General features: G+C 37.2%; 1 protein-coding gene across 9 annotated transcripts in view; it reads left to right on the forward strand.

Moving 5' to 3' along the window:
* MECOM (MDS1 and EVI1 complex locus) overlaps positions 1-27452 on the forward strand; it is a 514610-nt gene that overhangs the window by 305658 nt on the left and 181500 nt on the right. The window contains exon 1 of one of the 9 annotated variants that reach the window (XM_088132161.1): positions 21022-21038. The exons of the other annotated variants lie outside the window; for them this stretch is intronic. The gene's annotated coding sequence lies outside the window, so the exon portion shown is untranslated. Of the gene's footprint in view, positions 1-21021; positions 21039-27452 lie in introns of those variants that run through there. 9 annotated transcript variants of the gene reach the window in all.

The following is a 27452-nucleotide window of genomic DNA, read 5'->3' on the forward strand; positions in this document are numbered from 1 at the left end:
AAAGACTGGATTCATTCATTCTGCCAACCCATGTTGTAATTTGTTTAGTTTGGGCTTAGCATATTGTTTGTGGTTTGTAAACCACAGTTCATGGCTTAAACAATGATGGGAACCCAGCCTGCTATAGTTGATTCAGCAAATCATGATGAAACAAGCCATACTATGACCATTATTGCCACATGGACATACCCTGGTTCTGATAATGTAAATTTTATTCAAATTTAAAATGGAGGCTATTGTCAAATTTTAATCACAGAATGAGTTTTTAAGAGAGAGAATCATCTGGAAAACTGGAGCAGTACTTTGCAATTTTGCTGTGGTCCATCCTCTTGTTAAAGGACAAGCTTTTTTCCCAGCTTAAAAATAAATCAAGCATTAAAATTAGTTACTTGGGCACTTTTGTCTAGGACACTATTGACTGTCTAACCAGGTACTCTGTGAACATAAAATAAAATTAAAAAAGAGTGTGCCAAAGTAATCCAAATTCTGTCCAAAGAAAAGCTATATTTTAGTGTAGTGGTTAGAGCGCAGCTCTTTGATGCAGGAGACCAGGGTTAGAATCCCACTTGGTATACCTTACCAGTCGGGGTCCTTGGGCAAAGACCTCCTAACGCTTCACCTGCCTACCTCAGATATGAGAGTGACACAAACTATGAGAGCCATGTCGGCTCGAATGTCACCCGGATTAACAAGGTCTGCATCAGATGTTAGGGAACCAGGACAATGTGACAATAAGTGGGCTACGGGAATAAACCATACACGAACAAGACAAGGGAACCTGGAATAGATGGAGTGCAGTATACTACAACATTAGACTTAATGAGAGGGGATATATTAAACATATGAGGGAACTATGTATGGACAGAAGACCTACTGTACATCCACACTAACTGAGAAACAGCTAGTTACACAACACTTCAACATAGTGAAGAGGAAGCTGCCCTCACAACTTGAGACAGATCAACTACACATTACATCCTGGACTCAAGAAGACCTGGAAGAACAACTGAATGTGCAGCCAACACCTGAAGTTGGAACATCACTGCCACCCTAACCATTACAGAGCACAGCAGCTTATATGAGGCATAAGATCATGAATAAACTAGCTATAGTCAACTCTTGAAGCTGGTTACCAAGGCTCAGTGGAGAAGTACCATCAGACAGTATGCTAGAAGATGCCAATAGAGCCCTCATGACAATCCTTACTACCACCATAACTCAAACCAATGAACCGGTATACACTACAGCCGCTGTAATCCTGGAAATGCTTGGCTCCATGACTAGAAGAACAGCAGTACATACCCTGCTTGGAAAATGAGGTTGGAAGCTAAGATCAAGGCAACTTGGAGAGAAGTTAGTCAGCTGGTAGAACTACAGAAGGGTGTGGATATTAAGGATAAGACTCAGCTACTGAAAAAATACAAGGGCTTGATTCCATCTGAAGCCCTAGAGACTGCTAAACAAAGGCTCACAGCACTAGCTACCAGGCTAAGGATATACACTAGAGAAGTGGAGCCCAAGAAAATAAATGCCCCATTCTCGAAAGAACCATCCAAGGTGTACTCCCAGCTGCAGTGCAACAACACAATAACAGCAGAGCCACCAACAGCAGAAGCTGAACAGTACTGGAAGAACATATGGGAGAAAGAGAAGACATAACACCAGTGAAAAGTTGCTGCAGGACCTGAGAGCAGACCACAGTAATGTCCCAGAACAGGAACGAGTCACCATCACAGTAGCAGACATCCAACAGCAGGTCAGGAACATGAAGAGCTTGACAGCGCCTGGCCTGGACATGATCCACACCTACTGGCTAAAGAAGCTAACAGTAGTGCATGAACACCTAGCAGCACAGATGAAACAGCTGCTAGCAGCAGGCTCCCACCCAGACTGGCTAACACAAGGAAGGACAGTGCTGATCATGAAAGACCCTCACAAGGGAACAGCACCATCCAACTACCAGCCAATAACCTGCCTTCCCACAACATGGAAAGTCTTATCAGGCATCCTAGCCGCCAAGCTACAAGACCATATGGTCAACACAGCACAGCTCAGAAGGGCATTGGGAACAACACCAGAGACTCAAAACACCAGTTGCTCATAGATAGAGAAGTCGCCCAACACTCAAGATCTAGACAGACTAATCTGAGCACAGCCAGGATTAACTACACGAAAGCCTACAACTCAATGCCACACCCATGGATCTATGAATGCCTAGCACTATACAAAATCAACAGGACACTAAGGACCTTCCTCAAGAATTCAGTGGGATTGTGGAAGACAACACTGGAAGCCAACTCAACACAGCTTGCACAGGTGGCCATCAAGTGCAGGGTATATCAAGGTGATGCACTGTACCTGTTGATGCACTGTCCCTTGAACAGCCATATAGCCATATAATCACAAGGACTGGATATGGATACAAGTTCAAGAGTGGAACTACCATCAGCACCTCCTCTCCATTGATGAGATCAAGCTGCATGCTAAGAATGAAAGAGACATTGACTTGCTGATCCACCTGACACGGATCTACAGTGAGGACATTGGGATATCATTCAGACTAGAGAAGTGTGGTAGTAAAGAGAGGGAAGGTAGTTAAGACTGATGGGGTGGAACTACCAGTGGGCCACATAGCAGACATAGAGACCAGCTTGTGAAGGAATGGTTGGATGAAGGCCGCACTCGGGGAGATAAGCATTCCCTTAGCCCCCAACAGGAGCGTGGGAAGTTTAAGAAGATGAGACTGGCACCACCCTAAGGAATTCACGGTGTTTTGGCTTGCTGGCTTGGGAAGTTAGATTGAGTCTGGAGAGATTGATGTCAGGTTCAGCCCAAAGAACTCCACGAGACAGTGCAGATACAGTTCTGTTGCGTTTATTAGCTTCTACCTCAAGACAGAAATCTTAACTATGTTTACAAACTAAGTATGATATCTCCAAAGGCGTTGCTATTTGACAATATGCTATTTATTTGGGCAAGATTTTTTCTTCTTTTCCAGGTTAATAAAGAATAGTGTAAAAAGCTTATCACAGGAAATCATCCAAGTTTAATCCTGTTTACAAGAGGACATGTTAATTATTTTATTGCCCTTTATGACAGTCCAACCTTCACGTTAAATGTGTTTTGTTTTTACTAGCAGAAGCTTGGTGCTTTCTGATAACAGCAAATATGGTGGATTTGCACATCTGTATAGGGATGATTCACATAAGAAGTGGCATTTATTTTCTCCCAGTGATTCTGGTAGCCGAGTACATAGATTGGGTTCAACATCATGCTAAAACTTGGTATGTTCAATCATAGTTTATTGAGCAAACCACACTTGAATGGGTTCACACAACACACTAAACAATACAGAATTACATTATGGTGTGCTATATGATCACAGTCAATGTTTGAGATCATACAGCTTGCTAAGCTATAATCAAATGGACCACATATGAATCCAGTCATAGAAAAACTTCAGTTAACCATCTTTTATATGATAATAGCCATTGCCATTTCAGCAGGTATATTTGTCCAGAAAACATATACCTTTCCAAATATATCAATCTTTGTGGTGCCCATGACTCTTCATTGTATTGCTGAAGTAGTCTTTTACTTACTTTTTTGGAATTTGGCAAATTGTTACATCTTCAGAAATGTCTGGTGTAGCCAGATGATAGGATCCATGCAGACATATACCTGAGTGAAACAACATACATAGAAAAATTAGTCAATTAATTTAACTCCATCAGCATCCCTGGACTTTCTTTATGTTTAAATCAAGTTGTTTACTTTGCCCATATGTGTAAAATCTAACACCAGAACCCTGGATTCAATGACCTTATAAAATTTGGCCCTAAATTTGTGGGCAATAAAATTTGGTTAGATGATTTCCCTGAATGTTGCAAGGGAAGCTTATATTTTCCAAAAAACTCTCAAAGGCAGGACTTGTCACTAGCATTCCTACTAAAAAAAGCCCAATGGGATAAGTCCCCTCATTATATATTATATAAACCGCCCAAAGTCACCTTCTGGGGGAGATGGGTGGCATATAAATTTAATAAATAAATAAATAAATAATAAAATAATATATATTATATATTCATTTAGGATTTAATTGGAGTGTGACAAGACATATTAATGCCCTTTGGACACCTTGTAACTAAATAACTACAAGAATACTCAATTCCATCCATAACAACTTCTCAAAAAGTCTCTTGTCCTTTGCAAATTCTCTTTCATCAAATTGAAGCAAAAATACTTTATTTATTTATTTATTTGTATAGATTTAAAAACTCCCTGTTTCCAACAACTTGGATGCCTTTATTGAAAATCAAAATTTTGGTGTCTGACATTACTGAAAACTGACTTGGAAGCTATTCCTACAATTATAAATGTAATGACAAACTATAATGAGGGGAAACTCCTAAAAATGAGTGGATTGGTGAAAAACTGATTAAGAAGAAAAGTCAAGAGGGAAATATCTTGTCACACTGTCTGCAGGTTATTTAAAACCACAGCAGCTGAAGCTCAACTAGAATGTATTCTAGAGTGAACCAACCCTAGGAAGAGGCTAGCATGGCTTCTATTTGTGTCCAGGAAGCTGTAAAAGTTAAGAAAGATTCTTTCATGACATGAAAAGCCATTCCCAATGAGGAAAATACAAAGAGGCACCAATTTAGGTTGAAAAAGAATAAGTTGATATTAAAGAATGGAAAAGAAAGAAGAAAGGGAAACAAAATTAATTTGAGGAACATATGATAAGAAAAAAATCTGAATTGGGTTATTGGCTTCTCCCATTTAGCAGTTTTATGGAGGTAGACAGTACATGGCCTTTCCATGCTGCAAATAGATACAAATATCAAATGTGATAGGTAGAGATGAGTGAGGATTGCATATAGTTAGGTATTTTGATAAGCATAACAGAATTCACAAATGTCTTCATACCTGGAGTAGAAAGAATTTAAGATGTTTAAAAAAGATGAATGTGGAGAAAGCAAAATTGACAGACTGTGATAATCCTTTTGATAACCATTTTATCTATTCTTTAATCATCATTTTTATCTATTAATTTGATTAAATTCTTGATCAAAAACTCATATTTTAACACTGTCAATGAAGGGCCCAGTTAATTGAAATGAAATGACAAAAAACATTTTGCTGCAATTAAATTGGCTCATATTTTCTCTTGTGAAGCAAACGGTATTAACTTAGCTTGATATTATTTTCTATATTTTATTTATTATCAAACTATTGCAAACCAAAGAGAAACTGGAACGTATAGTCAATACGTTTTTAATTGCAAATATTTCCTATGACTTGGGTGTTAATGAATGTCAAGGCAATAACAGAAAAACATTATCTGTTTAATGATTGATAGAATCAGGGAAAAAAGCATAAGGTATTTTGCAGAATAAATGACTACTGTTTTCCTTTGCATTAGCTCTATCAACATTTAGATCACATGAGAAGAAATGATTCAAGTACATGAAGTAGAGGATCATAGTCTGTTACTCAGTAACAGATCAGTAATGACAATTAATGAACATTTTATTGAGTATTTTCTTACTTATTCAGGGCAGAAAACAGTAACAAATATTTACTGCTGAATTCAGTAGAACCAGCACGGGCAGATCTTATAATGATCTTCAGTCTTTTGCTTTTGACTGTTAATAGGTTTCATATTTTACTGATATTGCACATGGAAAAAGATTCCAGTTGGGTTAGTTATAAGAACTGTACAAAAAAGCAATGTTAATTAAATCAAAGCTGTTCATATTTTGAATCTCTAGAGAGGCCAGCTCCTCAACAAAAATATGAAGATTTGACCCTTCAATCAAAAGTTAAGATACAAATAAATAAAAACACGTCACAACATCCTTTCTTGTCCTTTACTTTGAAAAAAATGTATATAGTTGCTTTCTATTATTTCTACTTCAAAAAGTATAGCATTTTCTCTCTATTTAAATGATATTAATTCCCAAGTAAATACATTTAGCATCCGGGCAGCAGAAGCAAAGGGTATTTTATTCTTCAGATTGTGACGGTGTCATGATTTAAGCAAATTTAAAGCATGAAGCTGCATGTAGTAGCTTGAACATTATTCTTTATTTGTGTGTCTGTGTAAAAGAAGTTGCAAAGGATGGAATAATGGTGGGGAGAGAAGATAACTGTTTTTGAGTGCTTCACAATTAAAATAACATAACGTAATGGAAAAGTCCAAGGTCTAAAACCATCAAGATGTACCATTGGCCTTTCTACGCGATCATAGCCACGTCTTTCAAACATTTGTTGCTGGAAGGGCCATTCAGTACTGATTTCTTTTTGTAAAACTGCCTGATCTTTTTTTCAATGACTTTGCCAAAGTCCCTGGTGATTTTCTCCTGTTGCATTTGATGCCATTAGATAGTTCCTCACTCTGAAGGTCAGTGTATCGTATTTTAGTGGTTGAGAAAGCATAAGTGTATAATTTGTTAGAGGCACATGTTGAAGGGCTAGCAGTGTTTCTTGTTCAGGGAGCCTCTTAATGTGGTAATGAAATGCACAAAGCAAAGAGGCTCATCCATATAAATGGGTAATTTAAATAATGAGGAAGGAGGAAGGATGTGGCTCAGTGTCAGTACTGATTAATTAGGACATAAAATAAATAACCTGCTTAACAGCATTGGCTGCTTCCACTTGAAGGTACCCTATTAGTAGGAGATGAAGTTAATGCCACTGACAGTCTAATTACGGGTTTGTTAACTGGATCCATTATGATATTCTGTTAATTCTCGGGACTTGTTAGTCAGTATGTGACATTATTTATTTATTTGTCTAATTACTTTTTGGTTTATTTACTCACTTACTTAACAGAATCGTCATTTATGAACTACGGAAGGTTACTTGCTATTTCTGTGACTTTGTCACTTTTAAAATTCCTCATTATGAAAACCTAATCATGACTATGTCCAACACACTGACTAATTCTGGGAGCCCCTTGTGTCATGCCATTGTTGATGTTGGTCCACCACTATATAGCTATGAATAAATGCATTTATCTAATGTGCGGCCACACAGGGAAATGAGGAACAGATGTTAATAATTCTTAAGGGTCACAGCTCTCTGGTTACTCCTTTTTTAAAAATTGTACAGTCAAAATGTACGAGTACGTATTTCACTTTCAGTGTTGTAAGCCCAATTCTACCTAGATACCTCAAAGTATCTAGAGACACTTTGAATAACATTTAATAACGTGGAACTATACTAGCAAACAAACTGAGTCTTAACTTAATTAGACAGTTAGCCACTGACTTCAGTACTCAGAATGTGGGAAATGCAAAATTAAGGTCTTGATTAAAAACCACATTACATGCACTATATTCAAATATATTTTTGGACCACTCATCATTTCTTGGATGAGTTAGGATAATTTCCTAATTTACTGTTGTTAATCATTCTCTACAAATAGGTTTTTAGATGATATATTCAGTAGTGCCATGCCAGAATGTGACACGAAAGAGCCTTGTCAGCTTGTCCCCCTGTCTTTGTATGAAGAATGCAATGAATGGCTGATCCTCAGAGTTTTGCATAATTTGAGATGCAAGATATTTGCAGCTTTGACATCTCTGTAATTTTAGAATGTTGCTCCTTAGAATCACTCATTTGATACTCTTAGTCCTATTCTTCACATATTCTTACATGGCTGATTATTCTTGATCATTCTACCTTCATTACCTCAGAGATCTAATTCCCAAGAGACCCATTTAGCTAACTCAATATATAGCTTTCCCTAAGGATAAAATACTGCTGGATAATTCTTAAGCAAATTGATTAGAAAATAACACCAAATAATACATTGGGTAGTTTGCTTTCATTCAACTAATATTATTAATTTACTACATTTGCAGCCTATACACTGAAAAATGTCATTTTCCTGTGTTTTTCCACAAAAGAGATTTTAGTCTTTACAGCCATGCATATAAATACTTGCCTTCACAGATTTGAATTTTAAAATTTTATAAGCACTACCTCATTTAACTAAGAGGTTCCCTTTTTGTCTAGCAAGTCAGGTTTTGCAAAATGCAATGTTCTTACTTGTTGTTTAGGTCTTACACATTTAGCCCTTGCAAAATCTTCCTAAACCAACTTAGTGAAGGAAGAATTAAAATTTTTGTAATTCTTTTGATAAAAGCAAACCAAAATTCAATGTGGTAAATGTGGACATACTTTTTTCAAAGAGTTGGAATATTAATACTTTTAAAATCCATTAAAGGCCCATCCTCTCTCTCTTGAGGTTCTCTTTCTTTAAATTTCTCCCCAAACATTTTATTAGAATGGCTTCTTGTCTTGCTTTATAGAAAACTGCATGGAAGGCTATTGAAATGAAAGAACCAGAAGGGAATCAAGAACCTTGAAATTGTCCATCATCAATAAGAATGTAGACACAGATATCATTGACCCCTGATAAAAATATTGTATATCTACTTAAATAATTGTGGAGTATAGTGCTTACTTCTAAATTTGAATTTATGCATATTTTATGAAATATTTTCTTTTCTTCTTTCCTTTTTTCCTTTCTTGCTATGTATAGAAAGACGCCCTATATTTTCTTCTCTTTTGGCAACACAGTGGCATTTTGGGGCAGAGGAATCAATGATCTTCCATTTGCCATTGGTCACAATTATATTTGTGATAGACATTTCTTTATTTTGTTCCTCCTTCTCTTCTCTGCTTAGACTGGATAGTTCTTATTGTATCAGCTGAGAAGATCCTACACTCATGAGCTTCCTGTGCCTTTGTTACATATAATATGAACAGAACAGATAGGATATTAGGGGACAAAACCACGTGAAAGTCCATGGTTGGAATACAGGAATCCTGGAAGCCTGGTAGTGAATTAGGTAAAAATATCTTGCTGGGAATACAATAGGCAGATAAGAGTTTAACTCTATCTATGGAGAGTTAAATTGTCTCTATGTAGAGTTAAGCTGACTCTCATTTTCTCTGTTGAAAAAAATCCAATGTTTATATGCCCATCTTTTATTATCTTGGTAAAAGGGGACAAAGTTTTGGAGGGGATCATACAAATTTTGCAAGTGAAACTCTTCTCATAATAAGTTACAGTGCTTATGCGGGGGGGGGGGGAGATGTACAGTAAATTTCTCATTGTTCATGTTGTAATGGACAGAGAGGACTATTACAAAAACAAAACAAAACACTATATAATCTCCAATTAGTACATTCATAGTAGTTTTGGAGTCCAGTAAAGATAGATTGCATTTGATTGAGGAAAGCCGCCCTATTCTACCCATATTTCTGATTATGCTCAATCCCTATGGATAATACTTACTCATTAAAAACAATCACACAGGCTAATGCTAATATTTATTTTGCCTACTTCTCATATGGGGTGAGCATGCTCTGAAAATATTTGTTTAAAAAGAAAGTAGAAACATCTGACTTCCAAATATTGTCAGGTTCTTCTTGGGGTTTGTTATGAGACATGACATTGTATTTTTAGAATGAAATCATTCCAGGTTGTTATGATCTAAAAAGTCACTTTGAATTCACATATGAAATAAGACCATCCATCACGTTAACAGTTTAATTACCACAGTATATATATTTTCAGCAAAATGTGTGTGTGGAGCGTGTGTAAGCGTGTGTGTGTTGGGGAGAGAGTTTATTATTTGTTGTGTATCTTATTACAGATTCGTAGCCTCAGGACAGCAGGGCCCGTCAATAAGGTAGGCCTTGTGGTTAGACATGCCAAGATATGAAGCAGATAAGACATGAAGGTTTTGTGCTCTCTGTTGGGGCCAACTCCATTTTTATGTTGGCTTGAGGCCTTTACCTGTTAAGATTCCAAGAGCAGAATGGTGACTTGTAAAAGTAATGAAGCATGACGAGGATATTGAAAGGGTTGACTAAAGGAGAAATGTGATATTTTCTATCTTCTGCAGACCCAGGAAACAGGACTCCTGCTGCTGCTCAAGCTTGGGAAATTGCCATCATGTTCCCTACCAAACAAACGTTGTGAGGTGTATTGTGCTACACTTGGAAGAGATAAAGTAATCAGCGTAGGAGGTATTCTGCCAATGTCTAACCATCTAGTTTCCTAATGGCTGATAGTTAAAGATTGAGGAAACCAAGCAATTTTGCATGAGGTTGTAGCAAAGAATGGCAAAGAGCAGAAGGGGTAGTTATGTGTTTTTTTTACCTTTGTTTTTAAAAAAGTCATTCAACCACATGTTACAATTAAATTCTTTTAAAGCAGTGCCACAAGTTTCATAGATGAATTTATTTTTAATAAAATTAAATGGCAGTAATAATTGCTATGGAAAGCAGAAATAGAGCTGCTATAATGGATGAGCACAGCAGCCAAATGTCATGTTTCATGCTATAAACTTCAACAGTTGTTGACATAAGGTGACCAGACATCCTGATTTTGCCAGGACACTCTTGGCAATATGAGGGGGGTCTGGACACATCCCTCCAAAGCAAGAAAATGTTCTGGTTTCCAGAAGCCCATCCCATTCAGCAGAAGGAGCAGGAGGCTCACCTTGTATGGGAACAACTTGAGTAGGGATACCATATCTAGGCTACAAAACTCAAGGTGACCACTTGATGGCAGCAAATCATTAGAGTTGTCTGTTTCTTTCTGCTGCCACCTAATGCTTGTCCAGATTTTTACAGCCCAGATGTGAGCTCTAACTTGGGTACTTGGATTGACCAGGGTAATGGCAATACCAGAAGCAATAGTCATAGAAATGGCATCAAGTAATCTAACTCTGTGGAGTCCTTGGTGCTCTCTGAGCTTGGTTGTTTGCTTGCAAACGTTTTATTACCTGGCTAGGTAACATCATCAGTGCTCTTACCGACTAAGTAAAATCAACAGCACTGATGAGTTACCTAGTCAGGTAATGAAACGTCTGCAAACAAACAACCAAGCTCAGAGAGCACCAAGCATTCCACCGTTCAACCCTGAACTACATATATTCTCTTCTATTGTAATCTGACTCTCTTGATGTGCTGTGTAGTGATTCAGATTCAAAAGGTAGAATGTGGTTAGGAGTGTGCCTGGGTGTGTACATAACACTCCACAGGAGTATCTGTAATGTTCAAAAGCCTGCCTACACAGAATTGCTTTAAGAACCTTGCAGACATGAGGTCCTACTCCTTTGCCACCTTTGTAATACCTCTGGAATTAAAATAAGTATTTTCATGAGCCTGCAAGGAAAGGTGCTGCTACTTTAAAGAGCTGCCAACAGATACAGAGAGGATGCACATCCAAGATTCAAAGTTCCTTTGCCTGCTTTGGCTCCAAATACTCTCAGGACCAGCTATTTGTCCTCTTTTCATTTCCTGTGTGGGTCCTTTTCTGTTTTTAGCTTTTTGTGTAGCTGTTCTTTGCTTTCTTTTACTGTTCTTTGTTTTTCCTCCTCACTGGAGCAGAATTCTCCTATCCTAAGTGACAAAGAAGCTATGGAATTTGCAGTGACACATAAGAAGCATTCCTGACTTCCCCCAAAATAGAGGGACCAGTTATGTCAAGTTTCCAACTTTAAATGGGAGATTCTCAGACTTTGACCTGATTCCAAAATAACAGGACTAGAAACTGGTCCTGGAAGGTTGCTGAAACTGTTGTTTATTCATGAAAATAGAAATGCATTTATTCATATTCCAGTTTTCACATATGGAACCATATCCAATGAATCTAGCTGCCTGTCTGATTGATGGTTGAGTATTTGTGTCTTGTTTCCAAAAATACATACTTTTTTTTTCTGATCTAGAGAAAGTTTGGCCTAGCTGCACAATGTAAAGAATGCGTGATACCATGCTCCCCATGAATCTCCTTAGTAATTTTTAGTAAAAGATATTTTTCATACCTGGATATCATCATCATCATCATCATCATCATCAACATCAACATCATCATCATCATCACTATTATTGTTCATACCTGAATATTTTTTTTAACTAGGCACTTCAGTCAGGCCGTGAAGTGATGCAGAAAATAAGTGTCATGCTGAATTATTTCTTCTGTTCACACTTACAACATCTAATTTAAACTCTGAGTCATGTCTCTTTGTTTATATTCTGATTTGGTACCAGACAAAATTGTTTCAGTCCAAATATTTTGCAATGATGATATTTTAAATAGTTTGTGGGAATTGGTCATATCCCATATTTCTTCACAGAGTTGAAAGCACAGGCAAACGTAGCCTCTCTTGTAACATTTTGTTTGGAATCTTATCAAAATGAATGCCAAATGAATGGTGCAAAAAAAAAAGTTGTTACTTAAGTTTAATAAAACCCTTTAAAAAATATATTAATGTACAAAGAAATCAGTTAATAGGTCTGAAGAAAATGTGCTTCTAATTAAGCTTTTAACTGGAAAAACGTATTGAACAATTCTTTCTCCAAATAGGTTCCACACTTCATGAATTTTGACATCTATGACCTACACAGAAGCACTGGAACAATAGCTTTAAAATCTGTGTCTAAATTTATAGCTATTTAATCTGAAGCATGAATTTAAGGAATGGAATTTGCAACTGCTAGAAAGAATAATGCCCACCAACTAGAACAGCTTTAAAAGGAAATTGAATAGATATTTGGAAGACAGGGTTATCATCAAGGGGTATAGGTTATGGCATCTAAATTTTACCTACAGTATCAGAAGCTGTGTGCCGGTCACAACTACTTTCATAGAGTATAACTAGGAGATTTTAAGGGACTCTGTTGTATTCATGGATTTCCCATAGGCATTTGGTTGGCCTCTGTGCAACAGAATGCTAGACTAGAAAGGGCATTCTTATTATCCCCACTGGGTTTGTATGAAAAATATCAACATTTTGAAGATATAAAGTGGTACATTGTTACGCTGGTACAAAATATGGGTTCTTTTATTGTAGCTGTTGGTCTTGTAGTGGCAACCAGTGAAACAATTCTCAAATAGGAATGCCTGTCAGATTAACTGAAAAGTACTTCACTGATCACTGGGCTTAGCAAGTGGGAACAGTACATCTTCATATAGCCATCAGCTATTAAGAATATCCCTTCCCTCACTTGCCACTGCATTGTTGGGCAACATATGTATCATCACCTTCCTGTTGGCAGAAAGTTCCTAAACTTTTCATGGAAGGGCACATGTCATTTTTCAAAAGGATTATGGTATTTTTACGTTTTTTTCCATGCTTAGCTGGTAGCAGAAGCTACCATAGAGCTCTGTACAATACCTACCGCAGGTGACTGCTGGTTTTATTCAAAAATATCCCACAACATATTGTTGATCCTTGGACACTCCAGAAGAAAATGGCCGCTCCTACTGAAGTTCTTCATGCTCAGATTGCCCTCTGGATTGATGGACTATTTCGATGTAGTGCAGTCCTCCAGAGGACCAGCTCTCAGCCGCAGCTAGAACCTTCACAAAGACATTTGAGGGCATTCTGGGATACAGGTGGAGAAATGGCAACTGCCTAGATCTCTGCTACTGCCTATGCTGATAGAAAAGCCCAAAGAAAATAAAAAGCTAAACATCTTCCTGTACAATAAAATAAGCCATGCTCTACTCCAAACGTTTCCGCAACTCTTGTTCATCCCCAGTTTTAGTTAGCTGCTACGGAGCATATAGCCTTCCCTCTTAGGATTGCAAGAGTAGAAAGAATGATCACTTTTCTTTCATAAATTCTATGGCTTTGAACACCTATTCAAAATTTATAGCTGAAGCATAGCATTACACACAATCTGCAGTTGTCACAATCTACATCATGGATTTCATGTTATTTTTTACATCTATATACTTTCTATGAAGAAAAAATAACAACAGCAACAGGCTTACGTGTTAAAACAAAAACAGGTTTCAGCATTCTAGTATTTTCCTTCAGCAGCTCAACTGCATCCAAGGAGTTTCTGGGAAACGCACATTATTCTATTGTTCTTTTGAATCACAACATAAGTCTCCATTATTGCTATGAGGCTTGGCATGATGTGCTGGTGTCTGTGGGATCCATGCAGTTCTTCATTAGGTCTTTGAAAAGGCAATTCATGGAAATTCAAGATTACAGGAAGGGGGGAATTGCTGAGGCAAAGTTTTATTGTAATTGAGGGGCCTCTCTAAATGCCTTCTCTGCTGGCCTGTTTCAAACATTTTACAGATTGTAAATGAGTCACTTGTTTCTTTATGAAGAAAGGGGTAGAATTAGAAGGAATACACCAACCATATCCCTGGTTAGTTGAAGAATTTATACTTACTGGATTGGGCAGCAGTAAAATAGGATTAGGAAAAAACCTCATGGCTTGATCAGAAATTGTATTGGAAGTTTCAGCAGATTTCTGTGGAAGCTGAAGGAGACACATTTTACTGACTTACACATCATGCAGCCCAAATTTGTTAGCTGTCCTATGGCATTTTAAAGAGGCCCACTTTTCATTCTGTACAATAGCTCAGAAACACACAGTTGTAAACACAACTACAGACAATTAAGTGTATTGGATGATGTCACAGATAAGAACGATATATGTGATTGCAGATAAAAAAAAGTCCCACTCCTCTATGATTCCATGAATAGCCTGTCAATAATAAGATAAAATTTATAAAGGCAGGTTGCTTCCCCCCTCCCCCCAATGTATAAAATGAATGTAATTTTTATAGAGTGGAAAAAATAAAACAATGGGCTTGTTTTATTTTATCTTGCCAAATATGTATATGTGTATCACTTGTTACATTTTTATCGATCAAGGCTATATTATACGGTTTTTAGAGGCGGGCTGAATGTCTGTGGAAATCATATCATCGTTCAATACCTCCTCTATTCAAAGTCAACCTCTTTGTGCCAGAAATTGTAAGAATGGTATCAGTAACCAAATTTAGTGAAGGGACCAAAGAAAATGGTCTACTCCTCTATTATGGGCAGTTTGCTGTTCAGCTAAGCCAATCCCACAATTTAAGCAAACTGTTTGTCATATATTAGTAACCAAAATAATTAATTAATATATTATGATAAGCCACCAAGAGTCCAGAGTTGGGTGACGATAACAAATTTGAAATAATAATAATTGCTGTTTTATAAATATTTACATTGTTGTATATTTTACTTCAAGCCTAATCAGTTTTGAACTAAATTTTAAAAAACTATGTATAAACAAATGAATAATTAAGGGCATAATTTCTATTATTACTGTGAGGGATATCTGGCATGGTGGGAGAGAAAGAAGCCATCAAGGCAGAAACAACAGAAGAAATCAGGAGAGTAATTTGAAGCAAGTTTGTTGAGTCAGATAATTTTAAATAAGAGGACAACAGTCCTTCAAATAAATTAAATTTCTAGGATAACATAGCGAAATGTACTATGTCTTAATGGAATACAGATGACTTTTAGCTTACTGTCAGTGATTGATGTGATTGGGAAGGTTGGCTTGGAACAAACTTTTATTTGTTCAGTGTATACTGTTGGCTACCAAAGTCTCTTGGTGGCTTACAATAAAATCAGAAAACCAAAAGTAAAAACAATAAGTGTAAAAACAGTTAAAAAGAACAGGGAAAAGTAGAAAGCTCAGGGACTTCAGGAAAAGGAAGAAAAGTAATTATTTTTGTTGAATTTTCAACTTTCTACATGCAAGGCAAAGATCATAGCCTCTCTGCTATTTCAATTCTGCAAGTAAAGAGAGATATAGAAACTATTAACGTGCACGATAAGCATGGACTCAATTGAAGGGGTATTTCATCCATTACAAAGTAGCCAATGGACAGCTGGGGTTAGCCTGCAAGAACCTAAGTGCACTGTTCCAAATGGATGTTGAGGCAACATAAAATGGAAACAGTGTTCTCTGGAAGTAGAGCAGAAAAATGCATCCTGAGATCATTTTGATGGTGAATGAGGGATTAATAGAGGGCAACCTTATTTGTTTCTGCCCCTTAGAAATTATTGCCAGCCCATTCTACTGATGTGGCACTGACACAGTGCAGATAAGTCCTCTGTTACCTGTGTGCTTGCTAATGGCTCATTATTATGCGCAATTTCAGGGTCCCTGTTTTCCCATCTTATAGTTAATTTTGAACTAGACTTGGACTGGACAATACTTCTGGAGGACTGACAGCTGCTCAAATAAAGACTATCTATTGTAAAGTAAAACAGGTAACCACTTCAAAGGCAAAGAGGGGACCTAGGTGAGGGGAGATTTACTTTTAAATCATTCATGTCACTTAATACTTTTGTAGTGATATAAAAGAGTCCAAAGTGAACCTGTGAGGTTTGCTGGAGGTATCACTCAGTCCCTCATATTCCTACTATTTTGCAACTACCCAATTTATGAAACATTCCTTTGACCACTCCATTTCACATGATATAATCCCCCACAAGGAAATACCACAGAAGGAAACAGTAAAATATCTGTACTATATTAGGAACTCTTTGGTTCTGACTCCTGCTTGCTCCTTCTATCAGTCAGCAAACATGCTGATTTTCTGTGCATTATAATGAAAGTTCCCAGGCTAAGACAAACATAATCTGTTCAGATAAGACTAATATATCTAAAAATAACACAATGTACCTTTTTGCTTTCTTCTTGCTTTCTTTGGCTAATGGAAGAATAAAGTTTTTAAAGGGGAAAAGAATCTTGAGCCATTAAGCTTGCTGAAGTTCAGAAATAAGTTGGAGGTGAGTAGGAGGATGTGTATATATGTATGTATGTATGTATGGTGACCATATATCCTATTCCAGAGAGGCTAGTCTTCTTTCAAGGGCTGTTAGAAGACACAATTTTATTTAAGTCCTCCCTCCCTTCTAGGACTTCTGGATCTAAATTGGATTTAAAGGTAAACAAAGGAGACCCGAGTTCTTTGAAGTTATCTATCAGCAGACTAAATAGGCAAATGAACCTGAACACAATATTGCCATAGAATTGTGTGCTGCTCAGACCTTTGTATCTATGGGTATCTCCTCCCTCCCTCCCTCCCTTCCTCTTAATTCTTTTTTTTTTTTTTTGTCCTTTTTTCTGTTTTATTATTTCTGGAAAAATATGGATTTTTACTTTAGGGATATATTAATTCTACCCAGGACATAGATCTCAGAAGCAACAGCATAATCCCAGAAGGCAAAAGAAGGCTGTCTCCAGGGGAGACATGCATATGCAGATTCCCTGGGTTCAGCTTGTGAGACCTGAGGTTATCTCAACCATGTTGTTCCAAGGTGCCCTTCACCAACTTATCCTCTTTCAGTCTTATCTGACTGATGGTGAGAATAATTATGATCATAGTATATTTTGCTGTTCCCTTAAACTCCTTTTGCCTTCAGAAAAAAGGAATTAAGGTTAACGTTGTAGTGGAAAAATGTGTCTGATAGCACTTTTTCTGACTAACACATTTTATTAAAAGGTATAAACTTTTGTGAGCTCACTTTATCAGATTCAATGGAACTGTAACTCACAAAAGCGCCTTTTAATAAAAATGGTTAGCTGGAAAAGGCACTACCAGACTCCTTGTGAATCAAAGTTAATAAATTCATTGGGATGATTAAGATACATGTTCAAAATCAAGGCTGGCCTACAGCAACAAGACATGAAGTTACCTATACTTCTGATTAGAGGAGCACATTTTCATTCCAAATTAAAATTGGAATCAGTTCTCTCACACACTTACAGACTTTCATGTTTCTAAGAAGAATGATCCTCTTCCACAGAAGTTTCTCCTTAATGTTGTGAGTCAATATTTTAGGGATACCCCTGGCATAGAGGAGATAAACCCACGCAAATGATTCATGCAAAAATGCAATGGGAATATTCCTGTACTACAAGCAGGGAAGCACGAATGTTTCAATCTTATCCAATCTGGAAAAGCAGCAGAATTATATATGCCCTGCAGTAACTGATTGGAAAAGATCAAAACTAGCAATACTTTATTAATAAGAAACAGTATGAAATCATGTTTTGGCTCTCCACGGATAAGTGGAGAGTGTACAAGAATCTTTAACTGGCTTATTTTTTGTGATAAACTAGCAGTTTTCTTGTGGCACACTAGAGTGCTCTAGGATACGCCTGGGAATTACTGGTTTTAGGCATCATGAACCATTTTCTTTAAAGATTTTTATGTCACCTGTTATGGAGGAGAAAATACCAGAGACATGGATAACAACCCGTATGCCAAAGGACTCAGGTTCAGTCAGTTTAACCCAGAAGATACTTGTCTTGGGAAACTGAGAGGCCTGTTTCATTGTATAATTGCATGTTGCAATTAAGAAATGATTTACTGTAGTGGCATTTGCATATCCTGATTGAATTAGCTCTAATGCACATGAGTTTCCAGATGTTTGGTATAGTAATAATAGTTCATGCTTTTGCCTTGTTCTCAAGTGGCGTGACACAATACAGTAAAGCTGTTCAAAATAATAGGGTTGAAGTTCATATTGGGGATTCATCGTTGTAATTTTTGCTGTCCAAAAGAGTGTTTGGCCCTGTAACAATTTTTCCATTCAACCATGGTTTTAAATGTGCTTTTTGTTTTTGGAATATATGTCAGATGATTGGGCCTCTCGGAAGAAAGTTTTATTATATCAAATGAATTCAGATCAGAAATATATGATGCTTTAATTATCACCTGATAAATCCCAACCTCTGTTCTATATTCCAATTCACAATTTTGCTGCATGTCCTTAAAATTTGAGGTCTGTCAGAGATAGGGTGTTTTTGGACACTGTATTTCAGTTACAGAATGCTTTCCTCTAGAACAGCCTTTCTCAACCTTTATATCCTGGAGGAACCCTTGAAATTATTTTCCTTGCATAAAAATTCTAAAAAATACAAAACCTTCACAGTACAGTTCACTACTAACCTACACAATCCATTTACAACAACAGCAAAGTGACAGGCCACAGCTGAGCCATGGCAAAAGTTCCCACCAGTCTAGAATTATGCAGCATGCAAAGTTCCAAAAATATATATATTTTAAAATCATGATCTCTCACAGAACTCCTAGCAGCCTCTCATAGAACCCTGCAGAACCCTGGTTGAGAAAGGCTGATCTAGAAGAAACCACCTGGCTCAAATTTCACAGCTTTCAGGTGTACACGTAGAGTTTTTTTGTGAAGGCTATGGTTTGATAGTTGGTTGACACTGTTAAATTATCATACCTTCTGCATTTTTTTTCAGAGTTGAAATGGCTCGTTTTCATTATTTTAATGTTACTATGAATACTTGAAAGGAACATGATTTTTTTCTGAATAAGTTATCTTTAAAATAGAAGTGACACCTTAGATTATATAAGTAATGGAGACTGCTGAGGTTCTTCTTCCTTGTTTTTTCTTCCAATCATCCTTAGGGGTGTGGGAAGAACTTGATTGCAGGGTTCTTTTCAAGTAAGCCTGGTATCATGCTGAAGCAAATGTTGATATGCTTTGGATTGCTCTTCTCATTGACCTAGGCATCTCATACAAGCCATAATAATGTCAAGGTCATCATGAAGTCAAGAGAGCCAGTTTGGTGTAGTGGTTAAGGCATCAGGCTAGAAAATGGGAGACCGGGAGTTCTAGTCCCGCTTTAGGCATGAAGCCAGGTGGGTGATCTTGGGCCAGTCACTCTCTCTCAGCCCTGGGAAGGCGGCAATGGCAAACCACTTCCAAAAAACCTTGCCAAGAAAACTGCAGGGACTTGTCCAGGCAGTTACCTGGAGTCAAAAACTGACTTGAAGGCACACACACATCATGAAGTCATCACACAAATGATACCAATTGCATAGTTCATATATTTGCTAATTGGCATCATGACACACATGACACACACACACCTCATTTACCAGGCTATTGCTACCCAGGCCTTTTGAAGGTTATTAGGTCTGAGAGCAGAACATATACTGAGTGAGACTTGCTGTCTTTGTAAGGGCTGGGGTAATTTTTCCTATTTATTCCCCTCACCATCAGAAAGGGAGTACAAATACAAACATGGACAGAGGGGGAAAAAAAGAAATTTGAGTTTTTGTATAGCAGAATGTGGAATTCTATTTTCTGCTTTTTGTGGTCCTAATACTACAGAGATTAAAAATGTTTTGTTTGTTTTTTTCAGTTGTGAGCATTGGTACTTCTCTGTTGCGCTTCCAGATATTTGTAAATAAATTTATGTGACAAAAGAGTTAAAATCTGTAAGACAGAAATACTAGTTTCTGAAAACTTTGGAAAGAAGGAAAATGATTGTGTTACAAAATTTAATGATTCAATGGTATAAAAGTAATCAGGGATGGGTCATGATGCATACAAGAGCATGTACAATTTATTGGAACCTCATTGTATCTACCAAAATAAGTTTTACTTCTGCTTTTTTGTAAAATACCCCAAGCAGAAGGGATAACTTTCTACATTTTTATTAACTTCTAACAAATGGTTCCCTTGTATACATGCATTGTGCAAATGACACAGATTATAGCAGGTGAATCATTTGGGTCCACTGATACAAGTTACATAATCCATGTCTTTGGCATGATGATGTCATAAGGCACATGACATCATTTGCCCCACTTCTGACCTCTGCAGACGTCTATGTTTATATGACAGTGCTCTCAAGTTTATGACCATGTATCCTGCTTACTATGTAGTTTTGTTTAAATCGATGTGATTTCAGACAAACCCTAGTTTAAGTACACAGTGGTCTCACTTGCAACTTTGTGCCATTCTGAATCTTATGATTGCATTTGGTATAAAAGATAAATATGTGAGTAGCTTGAATATCCATATTAGAGCAATTGCTTTACAGTATTTTACTGGCTCAAAGTTACAATATCATGTGCAAAGTTTTGATTTCTACAGAACTCTTTGCCAGACAGGAGGGCAAATTAGCAATAAAATCAGAGAGGGGTGGATAGGTTGAACAAAAGAGTAGCTGGCATATAATCTGTATTCCTATTCTAACCTTGAAATGCAGAGTTGGCTGCAGAGATTTAAATAATTTCTCTCAGTTTCAGTTTCTACCTAAGAGTTTCTGAAGGGCTGCTGGAAAACAATTGCTTTCCTCATTTTTAAAAAGAAAAAAATCCAGCTCATGTTTGGATCATTGCCATTCTTAGGTGAAACACACAGCTTCTTTGTCTGGTGAGTTCTGAATTTACAATTTAAATTTGTATCTGAGGAAATGTAAAACAGACAAACTAATAGAAAGTGCTTGGGCGTTACTCTTTTTCAGCAACACTCTGGGACTGTGAGGCTTGCATGCTTCTAAGGTGCGGGTAACATTTATGATAATATGTATGTGTAATAATAACAAAAACTAAATGTTGATTAAAAATCTGTTTTCTTTGGACATGTTCGGAGTTAGGAAAAATTTTGAATTAAAAATAGAGAAACACTCGTCTTTTCCATATGGTTCTTACAAGTTCAATTTTAAAAATTAATTCAGAAGCTAGTGGTTACATTCACAGATTACTTGTACTTTCTTTTATTAAGTTTACATTGCAGTTTGCCTGGAGACAGATCATCAGTGCCTCCCTGCATTCTAGGCCCAATCCACTATATAATGATTTATATAACTAATTCATTCAGCAGTTATAATAAGTAGAGTCTTCAGTAATTGCTTGAAAGTTGAGGCAGCCAATTGGATTGTTTTTAAAGAATTAACCTGGATCGATTTAAGAATTCTAATAAATGTTTTTAAAATACCGATTAATCAGTAAAGTACATTGAATAATGTGATAGAAAACATGGCTGCTTAGTAACCAGGGAGGATGTATGTCCGTTATTGACATTTGCTTCATAGGTAATGTTCTAAGATTGTGCCTTTTTCCCTGAAGTACCTTTGATTATACATAAATCTGTTGAGCAAAGGTAAGCTCCATTAGTGAGCTTTAATCTTTTAGAAGCAAACTTTCTATAGGTGGAATCTATTGACCTGAAATTAGTTTGATTCTTGACTCTCTCATACATGCGCATGCGCACACACACTCACATACAGACACACACAGTTACACATTCCTTTGGGGAAGAAAAGGACAGCGGCCCATGTCACAACTTTTATTTATTTTCTCATTAAGGAAAGTACAAAAAGATAATATAATTGGACAGCTAATAGGAAAGAACCACTAAAGAATGTCCTCTGAATATTTGTGTTGCCACTTTAAGAAGGATAGCCAAAGAGCCTTTTCAGGTGTATTAGTCAGGAGAGATATCTTAAAAGTCCAAGGAAGACAAAGTTAATGTATTTAGAGAAGGAGCTATTCAGATAAGGTTTTCCCAAGTGTTTAGATTAGTTAAATATTAAAAAAGGATAGAGATAATAAGACTGTTTGTCTTTATAAGTTCTTTATAAAGAGAGAGTAGTCGTTTTTTCAGCAGAATGGAAGTTTAAGGCATATCAAAGGTTGTGGGCTCGGAATGCATGCGTGCCTTTCATTTCATCTTGGCAAGTGATTATCTACTTGTGTATTTTGCAAAGCTAAATATATCCTATTGTGGATGGCAGAATCAGCATGCAGTTGAACTGGAAGACATAAGGGCCCCTGTTGAGCAGTATTATTGGGTCCTCTTGTACCACTCTGCCCTTAGAACAGCGTTTCCCAGCGTGTTGCCCTTCAGATGCATTGAGGCTTCAACTCCCCGAATTCACAGCTGGTATGGCCAGCAGGCTAAGAAATCTGGTATTGGCAATGGAAATTTCTTGTCAATAAGTGTTATAGCAGCACTGTGGCCATAGTGAAGGGAATTCAGAGCTGAGTCTGTCCTGCCATCGGGCAGAGTGATTTCATAAGAATTTCATAAGATTACCTGAGGGACCATCTCATACCCATCACATCAACCCATCCCACCTGGTCACGCAGAGAGGGCATGTTGTGGGTCCCGTCAGTGAGAGAATGTCGACTGGCGGCACCCAGGAGGAGAGCCTTCTCAGCCATTGCCCTCGCCCTTTGGAATATTCTCCCCCCAGAGGCACAGCAGGCCCCTACCCTCCCGGCTTTCTGAAAAGGATTAAAGACCTGGCTCTGCCAATGTGCTTGGGTAACATGAGCTCTAACCATCCCTGGGGGTGGTTAGCGCCTGACGACGCTCCGTGAGTTATTTGTCAACTCTCCATCTTTCTTGGAAATTTATTATTAGAATTGTTTTTACATTGTATTTTAATGAATTTTATCTCTGCTGTAAACCACCCAGAGTCATTTCAATAAGATGGGTGGTGACAAATTTGATATATAAATAAAAATATAAATAAATAATAGGCAACAAATGATGAGTTCTAATGTTGCTGTTAGGGAGAGTTCCTGTAGGATTTTCTGCCTTGGGTGAAACAATAACTTGCTAGGCCTTGGATATTTTGCTAACTCTGAATGGTTAGGGGCCATATGTTGTTCTGCCTCAGGTTGTTTAGGATGTTTATTTCAGTCAATTAGACTATGAAAGAAAGATCTAGACAAAACAAAGAAGATTCAGCATCCATATTTCCTGAAATACCTGTTTTGTACAAAAACATCTTGATATCCTAGCTATACCTTTAAGATTCTGTTGATATTGACTTATTTGACAGTTATCAAAGCAAGTTAAGTGTCATCAGTTGCTGTGATGCTGGGATACAAAACTTGACTGTTGGACTATAAATGTCTGGATGTTGATCAGACAGACTGTAAAATTCAACTGCCCTGCCTGGGATGCTCATTAAAATGGGGGGGGGGGGGGGAACAAGGGTGGAATAATATTGTAGGAGGAAAGCCGTGTTAGTCTATGGTGAGAAAAATCAGGAGGAGTCAAGCAGCACCTTTCTTGACTAACACATTTTATTAAAAGGCATAAGCTTTTGTGAGGTCCAGCTTATCTCATCAGACGCATAGAGTGGCTAGACCAGTATTTCTCAACCTTGGGAACTTTCAGATGTGTGGACTTCAGCTCCCAGAATTCCCCAGCCAGCATGGTTGGCTGGGGAATTTTGGGAGCTGAAGCACTTACATCTTAAAGTTCCCAAGGTTGAGAAACACTGGGCTAGACTGATGTAGGATTTAAGTTGGGGTGAGGTGGAGTTTGGGGGAGAAGGAAAGGAGAGACATGTTGATTATACAGGTGCAGGACAATGTAGGAGAACATGGCTCACTATGTGTATTACTCCAGTGTCAGGGAAAGAGACATTATGCAAAAGGAAGATTTTCATATCTGCCCACAGTAGTGCTAAAGACAAGGGATTAAACCAGAGCAGCAGTGAAAACTTTACTCAGCAGTGGCATCATGATACTAGACAGGTAGGTGGCTAGGAAAAAGCTGGTCCTATTTCCTTCCCCAGTCAGGTTAATTTGGGTCTGTATTCTTTTAACAATGAGAATCCCAAATTGGTTGCATGAGTCTTCACCAGAGCTGAAAGGTGGGCTATATGTAAAATAAATAAAATATTGTATTGTTTGTTAGCATTCTCAAAGCCCAGGTTGCTTATAAATTTAGAGGAAGATGCATAAGGGTGCAGCTTTTCCATCACTGCATTTTTCAAGTGGATTTATAATGATCCACCAAAATGGATGTGGATTAAACAAACTGGAACAAATATGAATTTCAACCAAAAGTTTTTAAAAATGTCAAAAACACTGACCCTCAGTTAAAACTAGTCCTGCTTCCAAAGGCGTGGCAACACATTTTGGCATGCATGCATTTGGGAACTGCAAATACGGTTCTTTAAAATTTCAATGGAACTACCCTAGAAAGAAGAAAAAAATGCCCTTATAAGGCATTCAAGAAATTGTTACCTGATGTAGTTTGCATTAAATATTGTATAGAACTTACTTCCAACTAGTAGGGTTGTTGGAACTCTGACCACTGCCTTCCACTCCCAACAACTTGTTAAAGTGGAGAAATTGTTAAAAGACAATTCATACAACATCAGTGGAAGTCAAAGTCATATAAATCTGTACACTTGTTTCTCACATGGATATTTGTGTAATAAAATGTTTGAACAGAGTAGAATGAGGCACTATGAAAAGTTAGCATCTTGAAGAAATGTGTCCATACATGGTTCAGTCTCCTAACAAGAAAATTGATCTTATGAAGTAGAGGAATTACACCACAGAGCTAAATGTTATCTCCCAAGATCTCTCTCTCTCTCTCTCTCTCTCTTTGTCTCTTACACACAGAGAAATAAATATAGGTATTGCATGTATGGATGCCAAAAACCTGTGTCAGTAGAATTACCAGCCTTGTAGAATTAGTGTGATTACTAAAAAAGAAACATGGTGTTAATATATGTACAGTACCTTTGGGGTTAGAAATAACAATTTATTGACAAGAATGTTGGTAGCAACTAAAACTATACTTTCATCAGTCTAAAGGGATGTATTGTTTTGACTGATCCTGGTTTAAACTGCCATCTGCTGGTGTGTTTCTTTCAGGCTAACAACCACAACAACAACAATAAAAGTAATAACACAGTGAAATATTTTCTATTAATGTAAGCATGGAATGAGTGAACAGGAATTTCTCTCGTGACGGCCTTTTCTCTGGGATACTGGTTCTCAGGTGCAGCAAAGGCAGCATCCAGTCGTAATGTGATGAAATGTATTATTTACATTTTTATATCACCTTTCAGTTCCCAAGTTGGTTTACCAGGAAACAGAAGTTCAGAGCAAGTGCAACATTTTTTTAGGAAGATAACTAGCCCCTAAAGTAGGCATTTGGAAAATCCAGTCATTTCATAAAAAGCTAGCTGAAATGGAAATTCATTTGGGCTTTTATTTGTATTCATTCTTTTTCAAGATGGGTAACCCAAGCTGGATCATTCAGTGCAAGATCTAGTTCTATTTCTTGTATAAGTGAAATGATAGAACGAAGTAGTATAAGCTGAAACCTTCATGCAAATCAAGGCGACAGTCTGGGCATGTGGCAACCTTAAAAGTGGGCTGGATAGATTCCTGAAAGATTGTTCTAGCTAGAATCAATATGTGGTGTCCAGGCCACCTTTGAACATAATTTGACTATTATGATTTCAGGAGCATAAGAAGGAGTAGTGGTGGCAGCCAGGAGTACAGAGACAACTTTGGTGACTTGACAAATATGTTTAGTGAACCAAAGTTAGCATGGTAATAAGAACTCATTTGCCATCACCCCATCAGTCCTATCAAATTTATGTTGCTCTCTAAAGAATAAGCATTACTACAACCAGCTTTACTTGAATTTCTATAGTTAATGCCTATGACTTGCTCAGATGGGACAAACAGGTAATTTGAAAATAACAGGTGACAACACTTCAAGTAGAATGTACTGAAGAATGTCCAAAAGTATTGTGTTAAGAGACATATCTCATACTTTGAAATAGACAATCCTATGTTAATGGGCATGTTTTATAACTCTGAAAGTTTTGGTTAGATTTCTTCCTGTCTTTTCCATGTCTCTGGAAGTTTACAATTATTTATATGCTTTAATCTTTCTGTTTGTTTTTACTATATCTTTCTGGAAAATTTAACTCAAGGTGTTGTATAGTAAACTAGCCATGTAACCAGTGAGGACATGACAACAGCAAGTATACCCATGCTACTCCTTTGTTTTATTTTAATAGTAAAATAAATAAATCTTGGCAATATAGCAAAACTGCAAGAAATCATGCAGTTTTCTTGGCAGCATGCAATAAGTGCTTTACCTTTTTTCTGATATTTTTTTTAACTTCTCAGCCAAGCCATCATCCCTGGTATTTCCTGATAGATTCCCATCCAAGTATTAATCCGGTTGGACTCTGCTTAGCTTTCTGAGATCAGAAAATGTTGAGTAGGTACAGCAACCTACCTGATAAACAACAGTGGAAATTCATTAGTAAAGAGCTCAGCACAGGTGATATCATTCTATTACCATCATCTTTCAATAGCCACGTGGCAGGCCCCTTGTTTATGTATTAACCAGAGTCAACACTGCTTAGCTTCTGCAATCTGGCAAGGTTGCCTAATGCTGCCAGCTGCTAAGGTATAATGTCTACCATAACAATATAAAACAACATGCAATTTAAAAGTGATAACCAACGGTAGACCTCAAAACTCCAGCATCCAACCTCAGTATTAACCGTTGCTGGGTATTTTATCCACAAATAAAGAAGATCTCAGAAACTAGGAAATTCTAGAAAATCAGTGTCATAAAGGTTCTATCCTGTATCCCTATCAATATAACACATAGGGCTTATATTTCAAAACCACCATTAAATTGTGCATAACATAATTATGCAATATCACCCAAACATTTATTCCATACATGTTTAATTTTCAATAAAGCTTTCAGATACTTTTTTTTTAACTTCATGGTTAAGTTCAGTATATTTTACACATTCTAAATTCAAATTCATTACCACTCTTGTTTATGGAATCCATCTGTCCCTCTACGTAAAAATGTGATTAGCTGGATAGCCCAGTTCCCTGAACCAAATTCTCTCACCAAAATTGATTATGCAAACCCTTGCCAATTCATTGCATTTTCCTTTTTGCCTAATAATTATTGCTCTTATCAAAGCTGAAGCATTTTAATCCAAGAAATGATAACTTTCTCTGAGATCATGTGTGTAACCTCATA

This window comes from Python bivittatus, unplaced genomic scaffold, assembly GCF_059951505.1.
Source record: "Python bivittatus isolate LINGU-HERP-01145 unplaced genomic scaffold, Pbiv_v1 ctg000980_np1212, whole genome shotgun sequence".
NCBI lineage: Eukaryota > Metazoa > Chordata > Lepidosauria > Squamata > Pythonidae > Python > Python bivittatus.